Source organism: Lissotriton vulgaris, chromosome 9 (assembly GCF_964263255.1).
Source record: "Lissotriton vulgaris chromosome 9, aLisVul1.2, whole genome shotgun sequence".
NCBI lineage: Eukaryota > Metazoa > Chordata > Amphibia > Caudata > Salamandridae > Lissotriton > Lissotriton vulgaris.
Genome location: NC_141697.1, coordinates 901684819 through 901707151, shown reverse-complemented (window position 1 = coordinate 901707151; position 22333 = coordinate 901684819). Strand labels below are relative to the sequence as shown.

General features: G+C 44.6%; 1 pseudogene; it reads right to left on the bottom strand.

The window, feature by feature from the left end:
- Nucleotides 1–2204: 2204 nt before the first annotated feature.
- On the bottom strand, nt 2205–4052 carry LOC147692469 (elongation factor 1-alpha, oocyte form-like; annotated as a pseudogene).
- Nucleotides 4053–22333: the final 18281 nt, after the last annotated feature.

Sequence of the window (22333 nt, the reverse complement as noted above, 5' to 3'; positions counted from 1 at the left end):
GTTTGTTATTTTTATGGTATTTTGTGTTGGTGTGGCCTGTTTGTGAACACCATTTCTCTTAGCTTTATGGTTATTCTGATGTAGAGTATCACTTGTTTCATTATAGGTATTGTTAAATTACTTTGGCATCTCTGCGTGCTCCGTTGCGATTGTTTGTGATTAATGCTTTTCTGTTCCCATTCACTTTACATGTTCTGATGTTTTTTTCTTTTTTTCTTTCCTTATTTTTCCCTCCGCGTATTTTTTTGTCTTTTTATTTATTTCTCCCTGTGTTTTTCCTTCGTTTTATGTGATGATTCTTGCTTACATTACCATAAGTGATAGCTGCTGATATTGTGTTAGACACTTCGTATATGATGTACAACTGGAATTTATATCATGTCACGCTATTTCTCTGAAATTGTATAGAACTAAGTGATGAGATTAATTTGTAATTATCAGCCTTCTGGCACATTCTCTATTTTTTGGTATTTGTGATTCTATTGTGTATACTTTAGTTATGTGAATTTGTATGTATATTTGTTTTTACAGCCCTGAGGAAGCCCCTATCGGGCGAAACGCGTTGGCTGTTTTTCATGCTGTTTCACCGATCATCTTACCTTTTGTCTTGTGCCGTTTCATTGATCATCATGTTTTGATTTCTTGGCTGTTATCACCGTGTCAAGAGTACCTAATTAAATTGGACTTTTTTGCATTTACTAAGGATATGTGTCTCAATTTATCAAAATTGATATCTCATATTTAATAATTGATCTTGTTGCGTCTCCATTTGCTGGTTTTGTGTTACATAGATTGTAGGAGGCTGGCTCTCTATATAGTGTACTAAAACGAAGTGCACTGAGCAGAGAGTCCAGTGAATCCCTCTTTGGTATGCAGAGCCAAAAGTAGGTAATACTAACCCTCTTTTTGTGGTAGCGTGGACGAGCAGTTAGGCTTATCATGGGGCAGTGCTAAACCTTTCTTGTGTTCACACAGAGGCAATAAATGAGACACTCACTCAAGAATAAATCGGAGACCAATTTGTTCAAATAACATCGATTTTATATAATTTTTTAGACCAACAACTTCCTTCTAAGGTAAGTACTTTAAGTTATGATTTTTCAAAGTTTGCCAAATAAAATCACTGCTGTGCGCAATTACACACAATGGAAGTAAATGGGAGAAAATAGGAAAAAGCATATAAAATCACAGTGGGTTCCCGAGGTTCACCTTCAGGATTTAGGTAAGTCGCAGGGCCGGATCCAATGTTCCTGCAGCAGTAGATCAGGAGCGTTTTAGATTCGGCTGGGAGCAGGGTGCTGAGGTAGTTGGTAGCCAGCGATATGAAGAAGGGGACATGATGAAAACACTCTGCACAGAGGGACTTAAAGGTAAGAGGTCCTACTTGAGGGAGCAGCTCGCAAGTGCCTCAGGACAACAGGAGCACAGCTCGTTCGTAGTTACCCAGGCCAGGAAGGCTGGGTGCAGAGCAGATAGGGTAGCCAAGCGTTAAACGTTAAGATGGACTTTGTGGTCAGGGGCGGGCAGGCAGGTTAAACGGATGACTTTGGGACAGTTGGAATACTCACGAAGCAGGTCTCAGGGGTCTCAAAGTCCCTCAACAGGTGTCTGCGTCCTGGGTAATTAGTCGGGATTGGACTCTTTCTTCTCTGTCTTCTGTGTGAGGGGCCCAGTACCCCAGGCATTGGCACAGCTCTGGTAGGTCCTGGTGTCCTCTCACTTGGTGGGCGGGAGGGAGGGTAGACAGATCTCACACTCTTCTGGCTTGGGTGCTGCGTCAGAATTGCCAGGGGGCAGCAAATTGGTAGACCGGACTTCGCAGTTTGTTGCCTGTAGGCGAGTAGCTCCTCTACTCCAAGGAAGATTCTCAGCAATTGGTCAAAGGCTGGAGGTGCAATTGCAATACGAGACAGCACACCACGATTGTGGAGTTCTGGAAGCAGCCGGCAAGGTTTGGTGCCAATTATTTTGTTTTTTTGAGTTGTGCCAATATTTTATTCAGAACCACAGATGGGGAATAACCAGAACGTAAGTCAGAAAATCAGAATAAGCAGCAAGTCCAGCCTCCCTTTCCGTCGGAGGCTCTTGTGATGTACCCTCATGCTCAGCAGTAACCAGTCCCTGATCATAGAATGCAGGTGGCGATCCGAGACCAGAGGATTCTGGGTACCCAGTGCCATTAGGTCAACTAGGTGTGGCTGGCACTACTTTTTGCCAGAGCCCTTCATAACAGACTCGGGTACTTTGCCAGCACTTGCAGCCTTCTTCTCAACAGCTTTGATAAGTCCGACAACCTGCGTCTGCCTCATATCGCAGACACCAAAAATTCCAAGAGGAGGGTAGTTTGAGTAGCTCTCCACACACATGGGTTTGCCTGGAATCATGTCCACAATGGATGCATCTCCAGACTAGAGTGCTTTGGGGCTATCTTCAAGCTTTGTTGCCAGATCACCTGTCTTGGTTTCCTTCAGTTCAGCAAATTTGCAGGCAATGTGAGCAGTGTTGCAATCCAACACAGGAGCGTATCCCTGACTGATGTGACCAGGGTGATTCAGAATAATGACCTGCGCTGTGAAGCTCCCAGCCTCCATTGGGGGATCGTTTTTGCTGTCACCAGCAACATTCCCTCTCCGAATATCTTTCACAGACACGTTCTTCACATTGAAGCCAACATTGTCACCTGGCCGAGCCTCCACCAGCACCTCATTGTGCCTCTCCACAGACTTTACTTCAGTGGCAAAGGTCACCACCATGCCAGCCTTAAGGATACCAGTTTCCATAGGGCCCAATGGGACTGTGCCAATATCTCCTATCTTGTAGACGTCCTGCAGGGGCAGACGCAGGGGCTTGCGGGTGTGATGGGTAGGCGGGATAATTGAGTCTAGGGCTTCGAGCCCTAGACTCAATTCCCTCCTTCAGCTCAACCTTCCAGCCCTTAAACCAGGTCATGTTGGTACTGGGCTCCAGCATGTTGTCCCCGTGCCAGCCAGAGATTGGCACAAATGCCACCGTGGCTGGGTTGTAACAGATTTTCTTGATGTAGGTGCTGACTTCCTTGGGTGGAGTCCATCTTGTTCACACTAATGATCAGTTGCTTCACCCCCAGGGTGTAGGCCAGCAGGGCTTGCTCATGGTCTGTCCGTTCTTGGAAATACCAGCTTCAAACTCGCCCATGCCGCCAGCAACAATTAGCACCGCACAGTCAGCCTGTGAGGAGCCGGTGATCATGTTCTTGATGAAATCCCTGAGCCCGGGGGCATCAATGATGGTGATTTAATACTTGGCAGCATACAGGTTCCAGAGGGAGATGTCAATGGTGATACTACATTCCCTCTCCACCTTGAGCTTGTCCAAAACCCAGGCGTACTTGAAAGATCCTTTGCCGATCTCGACTGCTTCTTTCTCAATGATCAATCAAAAACTTTATTTGTATTGGTTAATTAAAACCATTACAATTTGTAAAAATGTATGCAACGAGTTATGCACTTCATTAAAAAAAACTTTGTATTATTTATAAAACTATTAATATTTGTGAAGTAGTTGCACTTTCAAGCCGAGTATGGAATTGATTAATCTTATTAAAGTGCAAATGCTCGTCTTAAAATATCTTTCACTTTTGAAGAATGCAAATATTATCGTGAACTGTAATCCTATTTCATTCGATTTCATTAAACTGAAAATTCTTGTGTCCTCTGCTTGTGAGTTACATCTGTTTCGTCTCATGTTCTTCATTACTTCCTTGTTCCTAAAGTTGTGAAATGGAACGGTTTCCGTAACAGGCTTCTGTGTCCGCTTCCTGTAGGAGTTTGTTTACTTGCGAGAAAAATTTTACTCCACGACTGGACAGGATGGTTGAATTGCCCTCCATCCAGTGGATCACCGCCTGTTTACATGATCGAATTTTTAAAACGTTAAAAATAGTTTTCAGATGAATCTTTCTTTGGTTTTCTTATTGATGGCCCCGCACTTGTAGAAGAGGAGCCAGTGGTGGACTTGCCGGAGTCCACATGGCCGATAACCACAACGCCAATGTGGATCTTTTCCTTTCGCATTGGGGCAGGGTACTGTGCTGGTGTCTCCCGGATCGGGCTGCGCTGCTCTCAGGTCTGGAGGCGCCGCGGGTGGATGTGCAGAGTGGGTTTGGTGCCAATTTCCTGCAGCAGGTTTTCAGTTCCCGGGTCAGCAGCTCTTCTTTCGTCAGTTTAATCTAACCTACCTATATACTAGATTTAAAGGCGTTAAAGGGGGTGACAAGTAGTAGCCAACAGGCTACCTACGTTTCGGGTGATTACACCCTCTAAGCAACCACTTCCTGTGGGAAGGGGCTCTACCCTAGCCACAATAGGTTTATTTCCTACCATCACAAGATGGAGGAATTGTAAAAGTGAGACACTTCGTGATTTCATGATTTCCCCCAAAACAAATTGGAGAATGCTCCAACTTTTGCACTCCCCACCATCCGTCTATAAAGTCAGAGCACTACATTTCTGAAATGTTTTAGTGGAGCAGGCCAAGTGTCTCCAGCAGTAGAACAACTCTTTCTCTCCTCTTCATGTATGGCACAAATACAGAAAACCATTTCACATGTTGGAATCTCCGACTAACACAGGAGGGTACCTTATCCTAGCTAAAGAAGCAACAACCCCGGGTGAGTACACTATGATGTACCCTAACCTTATTCCTTATCGGCATCCCTTATTGTCTCACTGATTTCTGGACTGCTGTTTCTCGTTGTGCAGAGCAGTATTTCAAGGATTAGTTTTTTCAAGTTTCATATGAACTCCTGAGTTGAGCAGACTAGCTTAATGACCTTTTCCTTCACGCTGCAGAATAATTGATTGGGGCTGGAGCTCCAATCTCTTATGGCAATTGCTTTTTTCATATAGGTTGACTTTAATGCATTTTCATATTGCTTACATCTTCTCTTGATTAAGAGTTGAAATCCTTTTTTTCCTCCCCCCCGCCCCCCCCCCCCCCAAGTCCTGTACTTAACTGTCCGAACTCTCAGAAGATATTTTTATTACAGCCATACCATCATGTCGCTATCCAGTGTTAGCTGAGTTGGAAGATCGGCCCCTGCTGTTATTTGAAATCAAAGCCCAATTTCAAAGCTCGGTATTTATTTTATTTTTTGCCAGTTACATGGGTGTACCACCAGGCAACTTGTGATTCAGGCAAAAGTGATTTCTCGGCTCGATTATGCCAGCTCCCTTTTAGTGGGATTAAATCAGGCCGAAATCACCCGCCTGCAGCGCGTACAGAATGCAGCGGCGAGAGCTGTTGTGGGCCTACCTAGATTCTGTCCCACAACTAACACCTTGCGCACGCTGCATTGGCTACCAATTGCGCGAAGGATCCAGTTCAAGGTTCTCTGTGTAGCTTACAAGATTCTCAAGGGATCCCCTGCCTTGATTCTTTCCAACCTTTTGTCCCGTTATGTCCCGGTTCGTGCCTTAAGATCTTCGGACCTAGAACTTGCTGTCGTCCCCCGTTTCAAGCGCTGCCGGGTTGGCGGACGCTCTTTTCAAGTACGCGCCGCAGTGTTGTGGAATTCCCTTCCCCTTGAGATTCGTGCCCTCAGGGATTTGCTCTCTTTTCGTCGAGCTGTAAAAACTTTCCTGTTTCCTTAGTTCCTTCCTTTTGCTCCGTTCTGTCCTGTTGTGTTGTGTTGCTACCTTGTCGGGCGCCAGGACGCTCCTTCGCTGGAGCATCGGTGCGCGTAATAAATGAGTTTAACATAACATGTAGATTCAGATCGGGTGGCGGGGGGGCGGTAGGTGATCATAGTGGAAATGGGGCACGTGGCGGGCCCTGGGGGGGGGGACATTATTTTATGCACAATAGTAAAATAAAGTGGGGCATAATTTCCATATTTGTGCCACTAACTTTGCACATCCATGCCACAATATCCTGGGGGTCTGAAAAGTAGTGTCCACAGCACATGCCCCACCTTAGGGGAGGTGTTGGATGAATCTGGCCACACATCCTTGGCACCAAACATCTTCGGGTACAGTGAAGCCATCATGGGGCTAAGTATCACAAGTATCCAGCCCATGTACTATCTATGGCTTCCTTGAGCACTAACAGTATCTAAGAATGGACTTCACTATTGTAGGGTCATATCTGCTCATGCAGATATGTTCACACAAAACTGTATATAGTGCACCCTGCCTTAGGGCTGTAAAGCTTGCAGTACGGGGTTACTTACCCAGTTCGGTCTGGACTGTTCCCATGAGGCACAGAGTCAAGACTGATCTGCATATGGCTGGGTCTGAACTGAGGTGCAAAGTGAGCTACAGAACAATGGATTCAACCCAGATCTGTGACTGGGGGTGAGTGTCTGAAAAGTTTCAGCACTCCGTCCATCATCTCCTTGTGTTTGCTGACTTACTTATACCTCATGCAAGGTCTGTGGGAATGGCACATAGACATGTGTGCTATGTTGACTCTTCAGTTTTCTCTGAACCAAGACAAGCAGCCTGCAATGGCAGTGTGCATGATCTTGGTGAGGAATCCCTAGGGTGGCACAATTTGTGCTGCAGACCTAGTGGACCCTCTTCAGTCAATGCCCTAGGAACCATTTACTTGGGACTTACAGGGGCTACTGAAGTTGTGCCAATTGTGGTACCGTTTTTAGGGACACACTGGTACTGGGAACTTCATTAGCAAGGACCCACAGGGCTCGAAAAATCCACTTGCCAACCCGCAACGGCGAGTTAGATTTATTCAGGACGAGCAATTTTAGGGCTTAATCGCCCTTTCTGGTGAGTACGAAGACAAACTGACTCTTGACCTCTGTCTCTGACAGCAGAGCTAATGTGACAACATAAAAAGAATTAAAGGCATCTTTATTGCTCACAAAGTGAATGAGCAATAAAGATGCCTTGAATCATGTCATCTTGTCACATTTGCTTGGCTTTCAGAGTCAGAGGTCAAGTATATTACAGATAGGTCGAGTAGATTTTTCAAGTTACTAGACCTGCAGTCCTAGTAACATTTGAGTGACTTTTCGAGCCATGACCTAGTACACCTAAGTCAAAGTTGCATCAAAAGCCAAGTAAAAAATGGGGGGTGGGGGAATATCTGGCTGGGGGCACTGCAACAAAAACCCAGCTTCCCACATAGATTAATTTACATAGACCTACATTTACATCACATTTTTTACAATGCGTTGTAAATGTATTACTATCCAATTTTCTGCATAACAATGAACACGGTGAGATGGCCTAGAAGAGGGTCATAGAACCACAAATTATCCATCACCACTTACCTCTCTGTCAGGGAAACAACATTTTGTGTCAGGCTTCCAAAGGGAGGCCTTCCTTCCATACAAGGATTCTGGATGCCTTCGGTTGGCGACCAATTTGAGGGGATGCCCAAGGCCTTTTGGATCTCGAGAAGGAATATGGTGTTCCAGAAACTGAACTATTTCACAACATGCATGGGAAACAATGGTTGCTGTATCAGGGGTCCGTCAAAGAGCTACAAGGGAACTCAAACACTTTGATAAGTGACTGTTGAGCTTGTGGGGGGACTAGGACACAAGCAACCTAATTACAATATAAAGCATTTGTGACACTGAATACAGTAAACCAGCATCAATTTCAGTGTATATGGTAGAAGGAAAGCGGAATCCAGTTAGAAGTAAAATAGTGAGGGAACATGCTTAGTGGGCAAATAAGTATTCACCAACGCACAGGGGCTAGTTTGTTCAGGTGGTATTTTATTCCCAACACAATAGCTTTCAAGACTAGGATGAATACCTGCTGGGGGGAATGTGGGCAAGCAGATACTCCGACACATCAGAGGCATGCAGTAGGGTGGAGAGATTTTGGAAAGGGATCCTAGAACAACTATGTGATGTAATAGAGTACACTGGAAAGCTGACCACAAGTGGTGGTTTGATTGGGGTGTCTGTCAGAAAGAGTTTATCCTCTACACTTAAGGGGGTGGCAAGCTCATAACACTTATGCTTTTAGAAGTTAAACAGAAGACCCTTGCAAGTTTGGGAATATAGAGGATGTCGACCATCAAAATTAGGTTTCAGCAAATGTGGCATCTGCAATATATACCAAAAAATCAACAAAGGAGCGTCACTATTTGAGTTTCTGCAATGCATCAGAGCAGGATAGGCAAGTGGTCAAGCAAAAAGTCTAAGTCGCCTGCAAATGACAACCTTGATAGGTTGAATAAAAAGCCCTCACTCACCAACCTGGTTGGTGACATGCTTCATTATCGGGCCCCACCAGGAGTGGCCGAGTGCCACCCTGGTGTGCTGCAACGCTAGTTACTGCGGAGCTGGTTTTGTGAATGTGAAGTGAAAAAGTGTGATATTAAAATGTCACAATTGAATCAAAAAAGAATGTTATTGGTTTTGCCAATTGGACAGGGATAAAAGAATTGTAGTGTAGGATAAGGGACCAAAATTACAAGCCCAATATTATCCTATAATGAGGTCAACATGTTTCAGCCTATGTCAAAAGTTCTATCAGGCATTCGTCAGGACCAATGAGTACAAAAAGAAAGTGTAGTGTCAGAACCCCGGTGGTATGGGCACGCTAAGACCCACCCTAGCCTGGGTTACCAGTGTGAAAGAATATAATTTTTCTATTTATTAAGAGTTAGAGTGGAACCAAGTTTATTCTTTATAGACAAAGACAATCACATATAACAGACAAAACAAAAAAGAGAAAGAAAACATATATTAGGTTAAAAGACTAAGGGCCCGATGTAGGTAATACCAGATTACCAATTCTTACATACCGAATCGGTATTTAAGAACTGGCAATCGGGATGTGGGTATTTTTACCGAATTCAATACCGAATCGGTACGTTTCGGTATTTACCGATTCGGTAATTACCGAATCGGTATTTGCCATTGATTCCTATGGGCCTTGAAGCCGAATTCCCAAGGGGGACAGGGTGTCACTTTGACACCCTGTTGCACCCCTGTTTCTGGCTTGTGTGCCATGTGACACACATACATGCCCTTAGGGCATGTATGTGTGCCACGTGGCACAGGTGTACATGCACAGATGTGCATGTACACAGAAATTCTTAATTTACCACCCAATAGTATTGGGTGGTAAATTAATAATTCCTAAGGGCCTGTGGCACTGCAAACTGTGCCACCTACATATGGATTTACAGAATCGGTATATTTGTCAAAAGCCAAATACCGGTCGGTAACGGCCGAAATCGGCCGTTACCGACCGGTATTGGGCGACCTACATCTGGCCAATGGTGTCCGTTGTAAATCTTGACTGGACACACTTGCTTTCGTGCTCCTATGGTGCAAATGTTGCCATATGCAAGGCACGAGTGAAATCAAGGGTGAACTTGTAAATGTGTAAATGTATAGGCATTTATATAGCGCACTACTTACCCGGAGGGTCCCAAGGCGCTTCGACCGCTGCGAAACCCTTCCTGGCTTCCCTGAGAGATGGTCCCTTAATGGGTATCTCCAGGGTGAGACCAGGCATCCCCGGCGGTCTGGTGGGGCCATTAGTGAAGATGAGGTAAGCTAATGCCCAGAGTTGCCGAGTGTGATCGCTGATCAGAGTGGGCACCGAGGCGAGAGAATTATCGAGTCCGCTGACCCTGGTCCAGAAACCTGCCGCGCCGGGAATCGAACCCTGGTCCCGGGCCGTCCTCTGCTCTCGGGTCTGCCGCCTCTAACTAGTGAGCCACTACTACTTCACTTGTGCTCATAGATGGTTAGCAATAACCTGTGGAGACGTAGGGACGAGAATCCCTTCGTAAGTCTCATAGTGTGGCTATTCTGGAGCGCGAACGGGAAAAACCGTGTTGATATGCCCGTAACACTAGGACTAATGAGTGACTTGATAACGGCGATCAGCAAATGTATGGTGACAAAGGGCCAAAATATTCACACGCATACGTTATCAAACCAGAATTAAAAAGAAGTATTAAAACCAGAAACGCTCTTACAGCAGGCGCTAAGAGTCAATGCGCCATAGGTCACGGGAGGGGGGTGGTAGCTAATTGGCACACCCTGCAAAGAGAAAAGAGGTAAAGGAAAAGGCTTGTGTAAGTAAGCGATCTTACACGTCCACTGGCGTACTTCTCTTTATTTCGTCGTACTCACGCCCTGAAAGCTATATATAGACAATCTTGCTTCGAAGTTACAAGAGAAGGGACAGGGAATTCAAGAAACTAAACCATTGGTGATGTCCCTAGCATAAGACTTCCAAGAATGTCCAAAGAGGTTACAGATATTGCAGTTAATAGAGGAGATGATATAACAAGTGTGGCGTCGAGAATTCCATCAAATGGGGCTGGGTGGTCAACTGTGCTAGAGGTACTGCAGAGGAGTGCTATACTTTTGAGAATTAAGAGTCAAACAGGGGTAGTTGGTGGTATGCTGGAGAAGGGAGGCTTATTATACTAAACAGTGATTTCATGTTGCAGAGTGGTAATGCTCACTTATAAGGCTGTAGGATGCCATATCTCACATATACCAATATTACATTAACTGTTAATGTGTCCGAATATAAAATTATCAGTGTAGAACTAACAAGGGCTTTTTGAGCAAGCATAGTTTCCAACAACAAACAAACTTCTTTTCTGGCTACTTGCAAGAATAAAAAAAGCTTGTCATTAGCACAAGCAGAACACAACGGAGTCACAAAAGAAACATTTTCATTTAATCATGCATAAATTATGCTACATGTAAATTAAGGTGGCTGCAGAAGCATTGCTTTCACTGAATGGGTTTAAATAAAGTATGGCCAAAATATGTATGGATAAAAAGTTGGTCAGGGAAAGGGTTGGATCTACAAAATTACCTCATTAACATATTGAAAATCGAAGAGGTGATACAGCAGTAAAAAATAAATATATGTATATATCAGGACATGTACATTTTCCAACAAATTAAAACGTACTCCTCTGATGGCAGTTGTGTTGCATAGAGTGGTCTAAAATATTACACAAAACATGGTTCTCAGAGGGTATGCCTCTGAGGGTATTGAAGCTGTTCTACAATATGCAAAACAATATACCCTACATTAATTGGTATCAGGGTAGCTACAACTATATTGGCTCCTTAGTTCAAATAACAGATTCATATTTTCACATAAGCTCATAAGCAACTCTGTATAGGACTGGGACAGTTCCTGCACTATGCTAGATCGGCAAACACTGCCTGAATGATTTTGACCACACTCCCTGACAAACCACAAGAACATGTAACCATGCAGCAGCTGCTGGAATTGTCAAGTTGCAAATAATATAAAATATAATAATATAACGCATTTGGCCTTAAGTGACTTATAAGGGAAGTAAAACTGATCGGTCTAGGGACTGCTGGGTGTGCTGACTACCCAGAGGAATGAACTACAGCAGAATGTAAGAAAGGATGTCAACAGGTTAAGCAGGTTTTCCCCTAATACAGGATTTAAGCTCATGCAGTTTCATATTCTACAAAGAACATACGTGACACCAAACAACTACCAAGGGGCGTGGCCAAGATGGCAGACAGGTGAGAGACATTTTCCAGTTTCTCTGTCTTGCTGTTTCAATAGCCTCACACAGCGCCCTTCCTGCCGCCTTTGCTTTGTCCCCACTGCTCCTCACAGCACAACGAAAAGCAGGGGCTGGGCTGGATACAGCGGCAGGCTCCTCCTGCAACTTGACGCAAAGCTGAAGGGGGGGTGGATGACAAGGGAAAGTGACCACTGGCGCTCAGCGGCAAAATGGACGCCGCCCGACTGGGCTAAGCAGAGGCAGTCTGTTAACTAACCATCTGAACCTTGCAACTGGGTGATGTAGGAGAGGATTCTAAAACAGTGCTCCAGATTGAGTTCTGCATCTGCCCCCCACCGCAATAGAGAGGTGAACAGGCAGCATCCTTTGATGCGCCCCAGCACCGCTGGGTGGGACGTGGTCAGCCCAGAGTTAGGGGCTGCCACGGGACTGGACGACCATAGAAGCATGCACGCTGTATCACAGCTGAGAGGGAGAGGGTGATTGCTGGGAGCTCTCCCCCATCTGAGCTGGAGATGGTGACTGCTCGGAGCTCTCCCCCCACCACTACTGCAGCGGAGGGCCCTCAGTGACTGAAGGAAGAGGAGGCAAAGATTTGGAAGGGGTTTGCCACCATTAATCACTTCTGAAAACAACATAGTGGCAGCTGGGAATTGCTGACGCCCGGTCTCTTTCTTCTGCATTTCCCTGGTTCTCGCACATCAAAGAAGCTCACACTACCACTACTTCGCCTCTGCGGATCCAACCCTACCACAAAGCTGCCCCCTCATCCCGGCCGAGGGTCATTGCAAAGGCCTGTGCAACAGCCCCCCCCCGGGAGACAGTCCTCTGGACAGCTGCGGTGGCCCACCCAGGGACTGATGATTAACTGCCCGGGCTCTCCCTAGTGCCTTCTGGCGGGGGGGATGTTATCCTACCAATACTGGTGTGCAGCCGCGGCCGGCAGTGGGAGTACCTGCAGGTCGGTGACGTGGGGAGGGGGAGGGGCAGGGTGGGGGGTAGTAATGTATGGATTACGGAGCTTTACAGGTAAGTAAACATTTAAATAAATCAAACACATTTCGTTGAGTGCTCTGCATCACCAAATGCGATGCAGTGCGCGCAATGAAATTAGTTTTATTTATTTAAATGTTCACTTACCTGTAAAACTCTGTAATCCATACATTACTACCCCCACCCTGCCCCTCCCCCTCCCCACGTCACCGCCCTGCAGGCATTCCCACTACTGGCCTCGGCTGCTGGTGTGGTCCTCACCCCTCCCCCCGGGTTCCACATCGGGTGGCAGAGTGACACTGTACTGAGAGGTTGGCTTGTGACCCCTTCTCTGCCCACCCTGCGGCGACCTGCCTGACCCCTTTCAAGTCTGCCGTTGCTGTTCCTCTTTGCTCCGGTTTAGTGCTCATACCTTTGAGATACACATTGGAGCGCTGCTGATCAAATCCGCCTCCCTTGCTTTCCCTTGGTTTGGTGGATCACCACAATGCCTCGACTAGGACAAGAAAGACCACTCCCTCAGAGACATGCTCACAAGGCCAACTGGGAATGAAGTGGGTGACAAGAGCCCTACACCCAAGAAGAGCTACCATGCTGAGTCGGGTGATCCGAATGGCCCGGTGACAAAGTTGTTCTTAAAAGCTCTCTTCGTGTCACTCCGGGACAACTTACATGCAGAAAATACAGATCTCTCGGCGGATCTGCGTGAAGTTCAAAGAGATCAGGAGGCGATTGGAGACAGTGTGTCGGCCCTGGAGGAGTTTGATTCGGGACGAGATGAGGAGATTGAATGACTCCAACAAGAAGTTCTGCTTCTGAACCAACATCTTGACCTTTAAGCCCATGCCCATGCCAAGAACCTAGAAAATTGCTCTGGACTAAATAATGTCCGCATTAAAGGGGTTCCCACCCACGCTGAGGGCACAGACCTGAGAGAATATGTTGATGCTCATTTCCAGCACATCATAGGTACCACGGATGAAGCTGCAATAAAAATGGGCCGAGTCCATCGCATTGATCTACAAAAATGGGATAATGCCCCTCCTTTGGATAACCTGGTCAGGGTACACGACTTACAACTTAAAGAGACCATTGTACGCAAGGCACGAGAAACCCTCCTGCACCAATTCAGAGGGCACACCCAGGTGTTATACCAAGATTTGGCAGCTAAGACTCTCCAGAAATGCCAAAACTTTCACCCTGTCATTGCCCATCTTAGAGATGCCAGTATATCACATCCATTGGGCCACCCCTTTAGGATAATTTTTCGGTGCAGCTTGCGCTCAGATCTTTGAACACACCCCTGATAACATTATTAAAGTGGGGCTACAGTTTAGGGGAGGAACTTCCTTTCCTGGTGAGACACTGCTCGAGTCTGGAAATGGATCATTTCCAGAATGCTTTGGTGACCGCCCTTCTCCAAGGAACTTAAATTTATGGGAGCTGAAACTGTTTCAAGATATTGGGTCCACCATTTCCATTGCTCAAAAGCAGGAGGGAGGCTGCAAATTGCTGGGGGGGGAACTGTATCCAGTAGAGCAATTTGTTTACTACCAGGAAGTCTTTGGGGGATCTGTATCCAGTAGAGCGATTGATCTACTACCCGGAAGTCATTGCCCTGCGCTGGTGCCAATATTTAAAATGTTTCAAAATTGCACGAACGAGTAGGGAGATTTAAAGGGGGTTCCCCAAGATACCCCCCAGTCAGGAATCCTACAAGCACTTCGGCACATGGGAGAGTGAGAACACATGATATCCTGGATGTATGAAGCCCTCAAAACAGACAGGCCAAGACATCAATTAGCTGCCAGAATTACTTGGGGGGGGGGGGGGGGGGGGGGGGGAGACTGGGTGGCAACACACAACGAATGGTAAATTACATGTTCGCTGGGGTCTTCTGGAATGTCAGAGTTAAGTTAATGCACTTTAACTATGTTCATTATACATACCTCACCCTACTTAAGCTAAGCAAAACATACTGGGACCGCTCTGCTGTATGCCCTCGATGTGGTATGGGGAGCTACCTTCTTACATATGGCATGGCTCTGTGACTCAGTGCTGGCGTATTGGAGGGACGTCAGTGAATTATTTTTAACAGCGACATGTTTCTGCTAGACCCTTACTCCAAGCTGTATCTGTCAGCATTGTAGCGCTCAAAAAAAGAAAGATGCACTATACATTCCTCCAGATGCCACTTTTACTGGCGAAGTGACAAATTACCACAGGATGCCAGGGTACCCGGGGCAATGTTGGAGCAATGGGTGGGGATGCTATTGAGTGGACAATGGTAGAGGAGACTCCTATTAGGCTCCCCCGTAGAGAAATGTTCACAGAAGACCTAGAGGTGTGGGAGGTGGTACTGATGACCATTGACGGGGTAGGGATGAAGGAGGAAGTTCAGTGGCCTCCGTTGGATGCAGCCGATGATGCTAACGAAGTAACCTAGTACGTTCCCGAACTGGAATAGAAAGAAGGGGCACCAGGATGTATATCCACTAATGAAGCAAAGGATGTATTCTGAAATCATGAGCCCTCAAAGGGGACGGGGGGACACCATAAAAACACAAAGGACATAAAGACATATAAAAGTAGGGATGGGGCAGAATCACAAACATATTGGTGGAAATGGAGGAGAAAGGTCACAGTGTTTATCTTGTTGTTTGATGAATTTATGTCACAACATAAGATTTTTTTTTTTATTCCCTTTTCTTCTCCAATACCTTCTCAAAACTCACCTCATACAAACCAACAGATAGGCAGGAATACAAGTAAACAACTGAGTTTCAAATAGAATGATAGGCAAATGAAAACCGTACCTCCTCTAAAAACATACTTGCACTAACCAAAACGTTTTGAAACTGAGCCAATAAAATAGGTTAAAAAAAAATGATCATACATCTCTAATACATACAACAGAGAAAATAAGTCAGTTCATTTAAAACTGGTATATTGGGGATGAAAAAGTGCAGCTAAAGCAATGGAAAGTGAAAGGGAAAAATTAAAGAAGGAGTTAGAAAGAAGGAATTAGGAAAAAAGGTAGGAAGAGAGAAATTAGACATTAATAGTGAAAAGAGGGAGTCCATAATGGTAAATACAAAAACACAGAACAAACGTATAGAAAGTATAAGTAAAACGAGGACCATCTCTAACAGAAGACAAGGAAAATAAAAATGAATGTATGGGAAACAAAAAGGGTATATAAAAATAAGTCCAATAGCAAAAAAAGTGGAAATACTTACAAAAAAGATAGATATGCACAATTAGAACAGCATGACCTACAGAAAACAAAGCGCAATAAAATAGGGGGGGGGGTCAGATAATAAACGGGTAATTAAAATATATTGGAAATGTCCAAACAAAACAGAAATAGAAAAGAATATGGATTAATAAAACAACACTACAAGGAGCAATTATTGGACAATACACGGGGAAATGTTACGTAATATAGCATAACAGAGAAAGTACAAACGCTATAGAGGCGCTACAATCAAAAATAAAATGGACAGAAAATATAAGCAAGTCAAAAAGGTCAACAACATGTAAAAGAGAGCGATAGAACACGCACGGATAAAGAAATAATCCGAAGTGAAAACAGAAGAGCAAAATAAAAACACGAGACATACTTTTCAGCATTGCTAAAACTGGAAGAGAAAAACATACGTGAAACCGAAGAGCGATGAATGAAACGAAAGAAAATCAAATAAAAGCGAAGAATATTGTAAACAACGAGTATAGATGAGATGCTAGAAAAGGTAAATGTGAAATAAAGCCTGAAAACGGTATATGGAAAGGTAAAACAGTAGAACAATCGTATCCAATAGGGCGAGCGGTGTTTTTGCGAGGAAAATAATAAATGAAAGCGGTTAAAAAATAATTAAAAGGAAAACCAGCCTGTGCATGTAGCAGAGAGTAGTGGAGAGGGGTATGAGATCGAGCAAATGCTACCGGTATCTCGGTGGGGTCCTCTGTGACTGGAAAATGCCGTTGCAGGATCCTGTGCTCCTTCGGACGACCCTAGTCCGCGCGACTAGTCTCTTTATTTCTACGACCCGGCCCACAAACACGCGCTGCAAACTTCCACGCGCCACGAACATCGGGACAGCCGAATCAGGTGCGAAAGCACGCGGACGCAGTCCCTGGAGCTGCGCATGTGCGGAAAAGCTGTTTTAATGATAGCCATTGCGAGGTCAGGCGCAAAACTACTGTCTCATATCTGTGACTCTCACCGCTTCGCAGTTTACCCCAATTTGAAAAGCCTAGCCTGACCCTAAAATGGCAATACACTTTTACCACCATTGAATATGTTTTATCGGTGTGTTACACGACCCTAATAGAAGAGATTATGAATGGGAGCAGAAGGTAAATTTGCAACCTGACCGGTTTTATACCGGCATAACTGATATTTTAATGTCCCAGCGCAGGTACTAAAATAAGTAAAGCCTAAAGCCTTTTCTCTTACTAGTAATACCTTAAACAGTTTCATAGAGGTCATTCCCGAATTTTAAGCCCCAAATTACACTATTTTAGGGTAAAATCTTCTTCTCTTCAAGGTAGATCGATTGGAAAAATCGATTCCCCGATTTTTTTTCAAAATCTCCCTCTTATAGGTTCAAAATGTTGGGATTAGGGTTGTCACTTTTCCAAGAGAAAAATGACAGACATTTGGTATTGCTTTAAGAGTCCGCAAAGGCCTCCAGGTGACAGTAATTAAGCCTAGTAACAAAATTGTATGTATTCATTTGTAACATGACTTTTCTGTCTATTTAATTTTTAGTCATGGATCATTCCCCCAGCTGTAGATCACATTTAAATGTGCTGCCTATTCATATTTTCTGTTTGAAGTATGTACAGATAAAGGCAAAAAATATCGGCTTTAGGGGAGTGCGCTTATTTTTGTATCAACAGGGACAGCAAAATACCAGTGTTTCAGGTAGAAAACCAGTCAGGTGGCATACCTAGCTGGCATCATTAGGGTTGCCACCTGGCTCGCTTTCTACTGGCACCACTGGTATTCTAATGTCCGGGTAGTACAAAAATAAGAAAATTACCTAAAGCCAGTATTTTTAACACTTATCTGTACATACCTTAAACAGTAAATATAAATTGAAAACACCTTTAAATGTGTTCTAGAGCTCTATTAACGATCCACAACTAATAAAGTAAACAAAGACAGAAAAGTATTGTTACAAATGAATACATACAATTTTGTTTAAATTCGTATTTAGTATCATGTCCAGGCCTTTGCAGACTCTTAAAAAAACAACAACCGGCTGTGTGTGTTTTTTTATAGAAAATGTATCAACCCTAGTCGTAATGTATGGTTAATTTAAGTAGAAAACACTTAAAAATGTGTCCTACGGCACCCTCAATGACCTCTGACTGATAATTTAAGTAAACAAAAACAGAAAGGCTTTGTTAAAACAAATACAAACAATTTCATAGAACTTTCTACTGAAGAATCATTTCTGGGCCTTTGCAGAATGCTGGAACGTGAACAGATTTCCAGTATTTTTCTCTGGGATTGCTATGTTAGCCCTTTTGAATTTGATAGCTTGTCACATGTTTATCTAGAAATTTCAGAAAACCTGCAGTCTGTATGATTTTATGGTATTTTAATAAACTAAATGAAGTACTGATCATAATAGAGATTCTACTTCACCCAACAAGACATTTTCCACTTGATATGCATGCACCATGTGCCTTCGTGTACAAAGTTAGATGTTTCAGGCATAAAACAGGATGGTCTAGTGGTTAAATAAATTAATGGCACCTACCAGTTGATATTTTCACCAGGGAACAAGGGAGTAGCCAGAACATTTAAATACCCCTTTTCCCAACTCTGAACCATGTCCCAAGCTCCGAGCAAAGGGGTAAGGCAAGCAAGCCTGGAAGCTATTCAGGAGTCCTCCTACCGAGGGAAATTTTAAATGTCCTTCTTTCCTGTTCTCCATCCTTCTTTTAGGTTTTTTACCTTTAATCTAGCGCTTTTACCCTGGTCTTTGATCTCAAGCACTACTGGTGATCTGGGAGCTGTATTAGTCCGTTAAGGGTTATGTTACCCCACAACTAGACTTGGTAAATATGTAAATTCAATATCAAAAAACATTTCAGAATTAAAATGTAAAGCACATTAGGCTTTGCAATAAAGACTGACAATTATTAAAATGAAAACTATGAAGGTTTATTAAAAGTTTAAAGGCTTTACAGAAAGTGAAATCCACGACATAGAGTTAGTCAGTTAATCATTTGTCATATAAAAGCATGAGGCTCAGAATAAAATGCAAATCATGAAAGAAAAAACAGAGTATAAGTCAGCTCAGTAAACAGGTCATAAATAAGTGATCAGTCCAACTGATTGTTGTCTGCTAAAGATAAGGGTAAAGAGAGAACCTATAAACTTCTTGGTAAAGCAAATTCTATAGAGTAACATACAATAGAACTAATTCATTTGGTGTGAATGTGCAAAGCTTATAAATTCTATTTAAATCATATTACAGAAAGAACAATATAGTTTGAAATTAAATTTGTCAGCACTGTCCCACTTCCACGGTGCTCCTCTGACACCTTATGGATTAGTCCAAATTCTGTTACAATCAAAGTTGAGTTCTCACAGGAATCATAGTGTGGTCCCAATAAGCGAGACTTTAAGAAAACATTCACTTTGCTAGCACAGCATGAAAATGAAGCTTGAGAACGAAGCATCATGTTGTACATGAGAGAATGATATCAAGTTTCAAATTATTATTAATAAACTAAAAATTCTGCACCGAGTGTATGGTGTGGAAAAGACAGAGTAATGCCTGTGTGCAAGAATAAGATGGCAACAGGCACCAACAACCATCCCACTTTAAAATTACGGTCTACATTATTTAATTTTTAAAAAACATTTTATGGATCAAAAACATAAAACAGCAGTGCATTAAGGTCATGTTTTGCATATGAACGTTGAGAACTGATCAACAATCAAACAATAATATCACATTCCCCCACTTCAAGGTGGACGATCGATATCTGACACATTATCAAGATTAATTCTTTCAAGTCGTAGTTCAATAGTTGGAGACAGACATATATCCCCCCTGTGTTTATTACGGCCTACATTATTAATATTAAAATAAACACAGTTTTCAGTAAAATATCTCAATTTAATTAAGTTGATCACACCATGGGAGTGCCTCCATTTGAGTTTTCCATTGTGTATTCCATGGTTGTCCTATATTAAACAACGTATTTGTGATTTGGGACACCCGTAATTTTTGTGAGAAGCCTGAATCAATGGAAAATATAAGTAGAATAGACATGAAAACCGAATGCCTAGGGCATTTTGAGGAGCTTAGGCTGTCTATAGACTAGTCAAAACCTAGTGTACTAAAACTCAATCTATGTTGACCACATATAATATGCAACCCCACCTGAAGTTTACATTGAATCCTAGGCTTCGGTATGTTCCTACCCGTTTAAGAATTGCCATTTTTAATTGTTTAACCAGTTTCCCTGTAAGACTAAGTGGTCTCAAACATTAGTAAATTGGCCCTGTGATCAAGTGTCAAAGCAGAGCACCATGCACTTGGTGCTCTTTTTAGAAAAAGTATACCCAACAGAGAAAACATATTGTTTCAATGTTAAGGTCTTTTATTTTACACAATGTCGCCCAGAATATCCCTATTTACAAACCTTGTCTACTTTGGGCATATGTCGCTGTATCTCAAGTTGCTTATTGGGAGGTGATTAATGCAAGAAATACATTTTAATCACCTTCAGTATTGATTTTATAGCTTTGCTTTTTATCTGCATGGTATTAATCATTTATGCATATGAGTAGTGATTTTAGTCCCTTATAGTACTGTACTACTGTATCTAATTAATTGTTATGAAGCACTATAGCTTGTCTTGTTTACATATATGCACTGTGATTGTAATATACATCTATGTTGGATTGTATCTTGCTTTTATGAATGTAAATCAAATCGAATAAAGCATATTTGACTTGATCACACCATCTTAATCCAAACATGCATTTTCATTAAAACTGCTACACCAACTCCCAATTAATCAATCAATCAATATTTTATAAAGCACACTACTCACCCGTTAGGGTCTCAAGGCGCTGGGGGGTGGGTGTCAGCAGCTCCGTTGGGGTCATTCAAAGAGCCAGGTCTTGGGGGTGTGCTCTCGCCGCGAATGGCGTGAGGCGTGCACTGTGTGAGCTCCTGCAAGCCGCCACCTTCAGCTGCCTGTAACGTGGAGCTGGGACCCCATCAGAGACGCAATTTGAGGTGCACAGATAGCGGAATAGCTGGGGCACCTCCAGAAGAGCGGACAACGGCCTGGTGCGGGGCATGGACCTCCGGCCCTCATCGATCGGACCTGGTAGCAGCCGCCGCCATTTTGACTGTTGCGCTCCTGGGCCTCCTCCAGCGCTGTGAACCGCCGCCTACCTTCCTTGGCCCTGCTGATGAGTCACAGCCGAGCCGCTGGGGCACTCTTGTGTGTGCAGATAGCTGCCCGGATTGACTTGGCGACGGAGCACGGGCACCCTGCCCTTAACGGCTGGAACCAGTGGCGGCCGCCTCCATCTTGTTTATAGTGGTCCCGGGCCACCAAGTGCTGTGTGTAGCTGCTTGGCCTCACTGGTCCCACTGACAGGTCCCATACCTTGAGGAGAGCGACAGGCGCTGTGTGGGGCTCCCAATGCCTGGGGTGCAGCTGAACTGCAAGGCAATCCGTCATCCTAGATTACAATGACCGCCGTCCTGGGCCTTTCCCTCCCCAGAGCTGACGTGATGCAGAGAGCGGCTACTACGAGCTCCTGAGGCGATGACCCCCTCCCGCTTCAGTTGGCAGGACTGAGAAAAGATATTGAGGGGCACCTGGTGAATATGGGCACTTGGAGGAGTTAACAGTGCCTTTGCAGTAACCTGACCTGGGAGTGGCGGCCCCCCCGGCCTGGTGGATCTGCGGGCTGGTGCGAGCTTCTGTCCCTCCTCGCCCGGCCCACGCTGCTCTCTTTCTGGACTCCTGCTGCACCGAAGCTCAGTGCAGGTGAGGTGAAGGTGTGGGGGCCCCCCTTGCTGAATTGGCTCCCTGCGTATCCTCCCCTGGCCTCTGCACTTCGCTGGCTACATGCACCCCCAGTACACTGAGGTTTACTCCAGCTGACTGCCCCTTGTGCGACTGGGAGTTCGACGGACCCCGACGGTGAGTTCAGTTGCTGGCCCACCTGTTGCTGGTGGGTCCTCTGCACGACCCAACCTCCTGGGACCCTTGGCGCGGGTGGATGGGACCTGGCCTGAGGGGGCCTGCTCGCTAGCGTCAACTGCACGAGGGGAGATACTCTCTGCACCATGAAGGAACTTAAGTCGGAAATTGGCTTCTTGCGTTTAGAGGTCCATTCCTGTGTCCAGGAAGTCAGAAAAGGGGTCACTGACCTTGGCGAGAGAGTGGATGGCCTCGAAAAGACTGTGGATGCCTGAACGGAGGACCAAGAACACCTCTGGCAGTAGCTGACAACCCAAGAAGAACGTTATATTGATCTACATCTAAAGCAAGAAGATTTGGAAAATTGGAGCCGCCGCAACATTCTCCGCATTAGGGGATTTCCGGCTGGAGCTGAGGGGTCAGACATCATGACATTTGTCGCTATACTGTTGCATGATATCTGGGGCGATGATGATGCCTCCCCACTGACAGACAGAGTGCACTGAGTCTCGGGCCCTCCCAACCGTAAAGTCCTGGTCCCTGACATCCTGACTCGTGTCCACTTTTTTACAGAGAAGGAGGCAATTCTCAAAGGTGCGCCCTCCAAACCAGAGCTCACCTACAAAGGCACCAC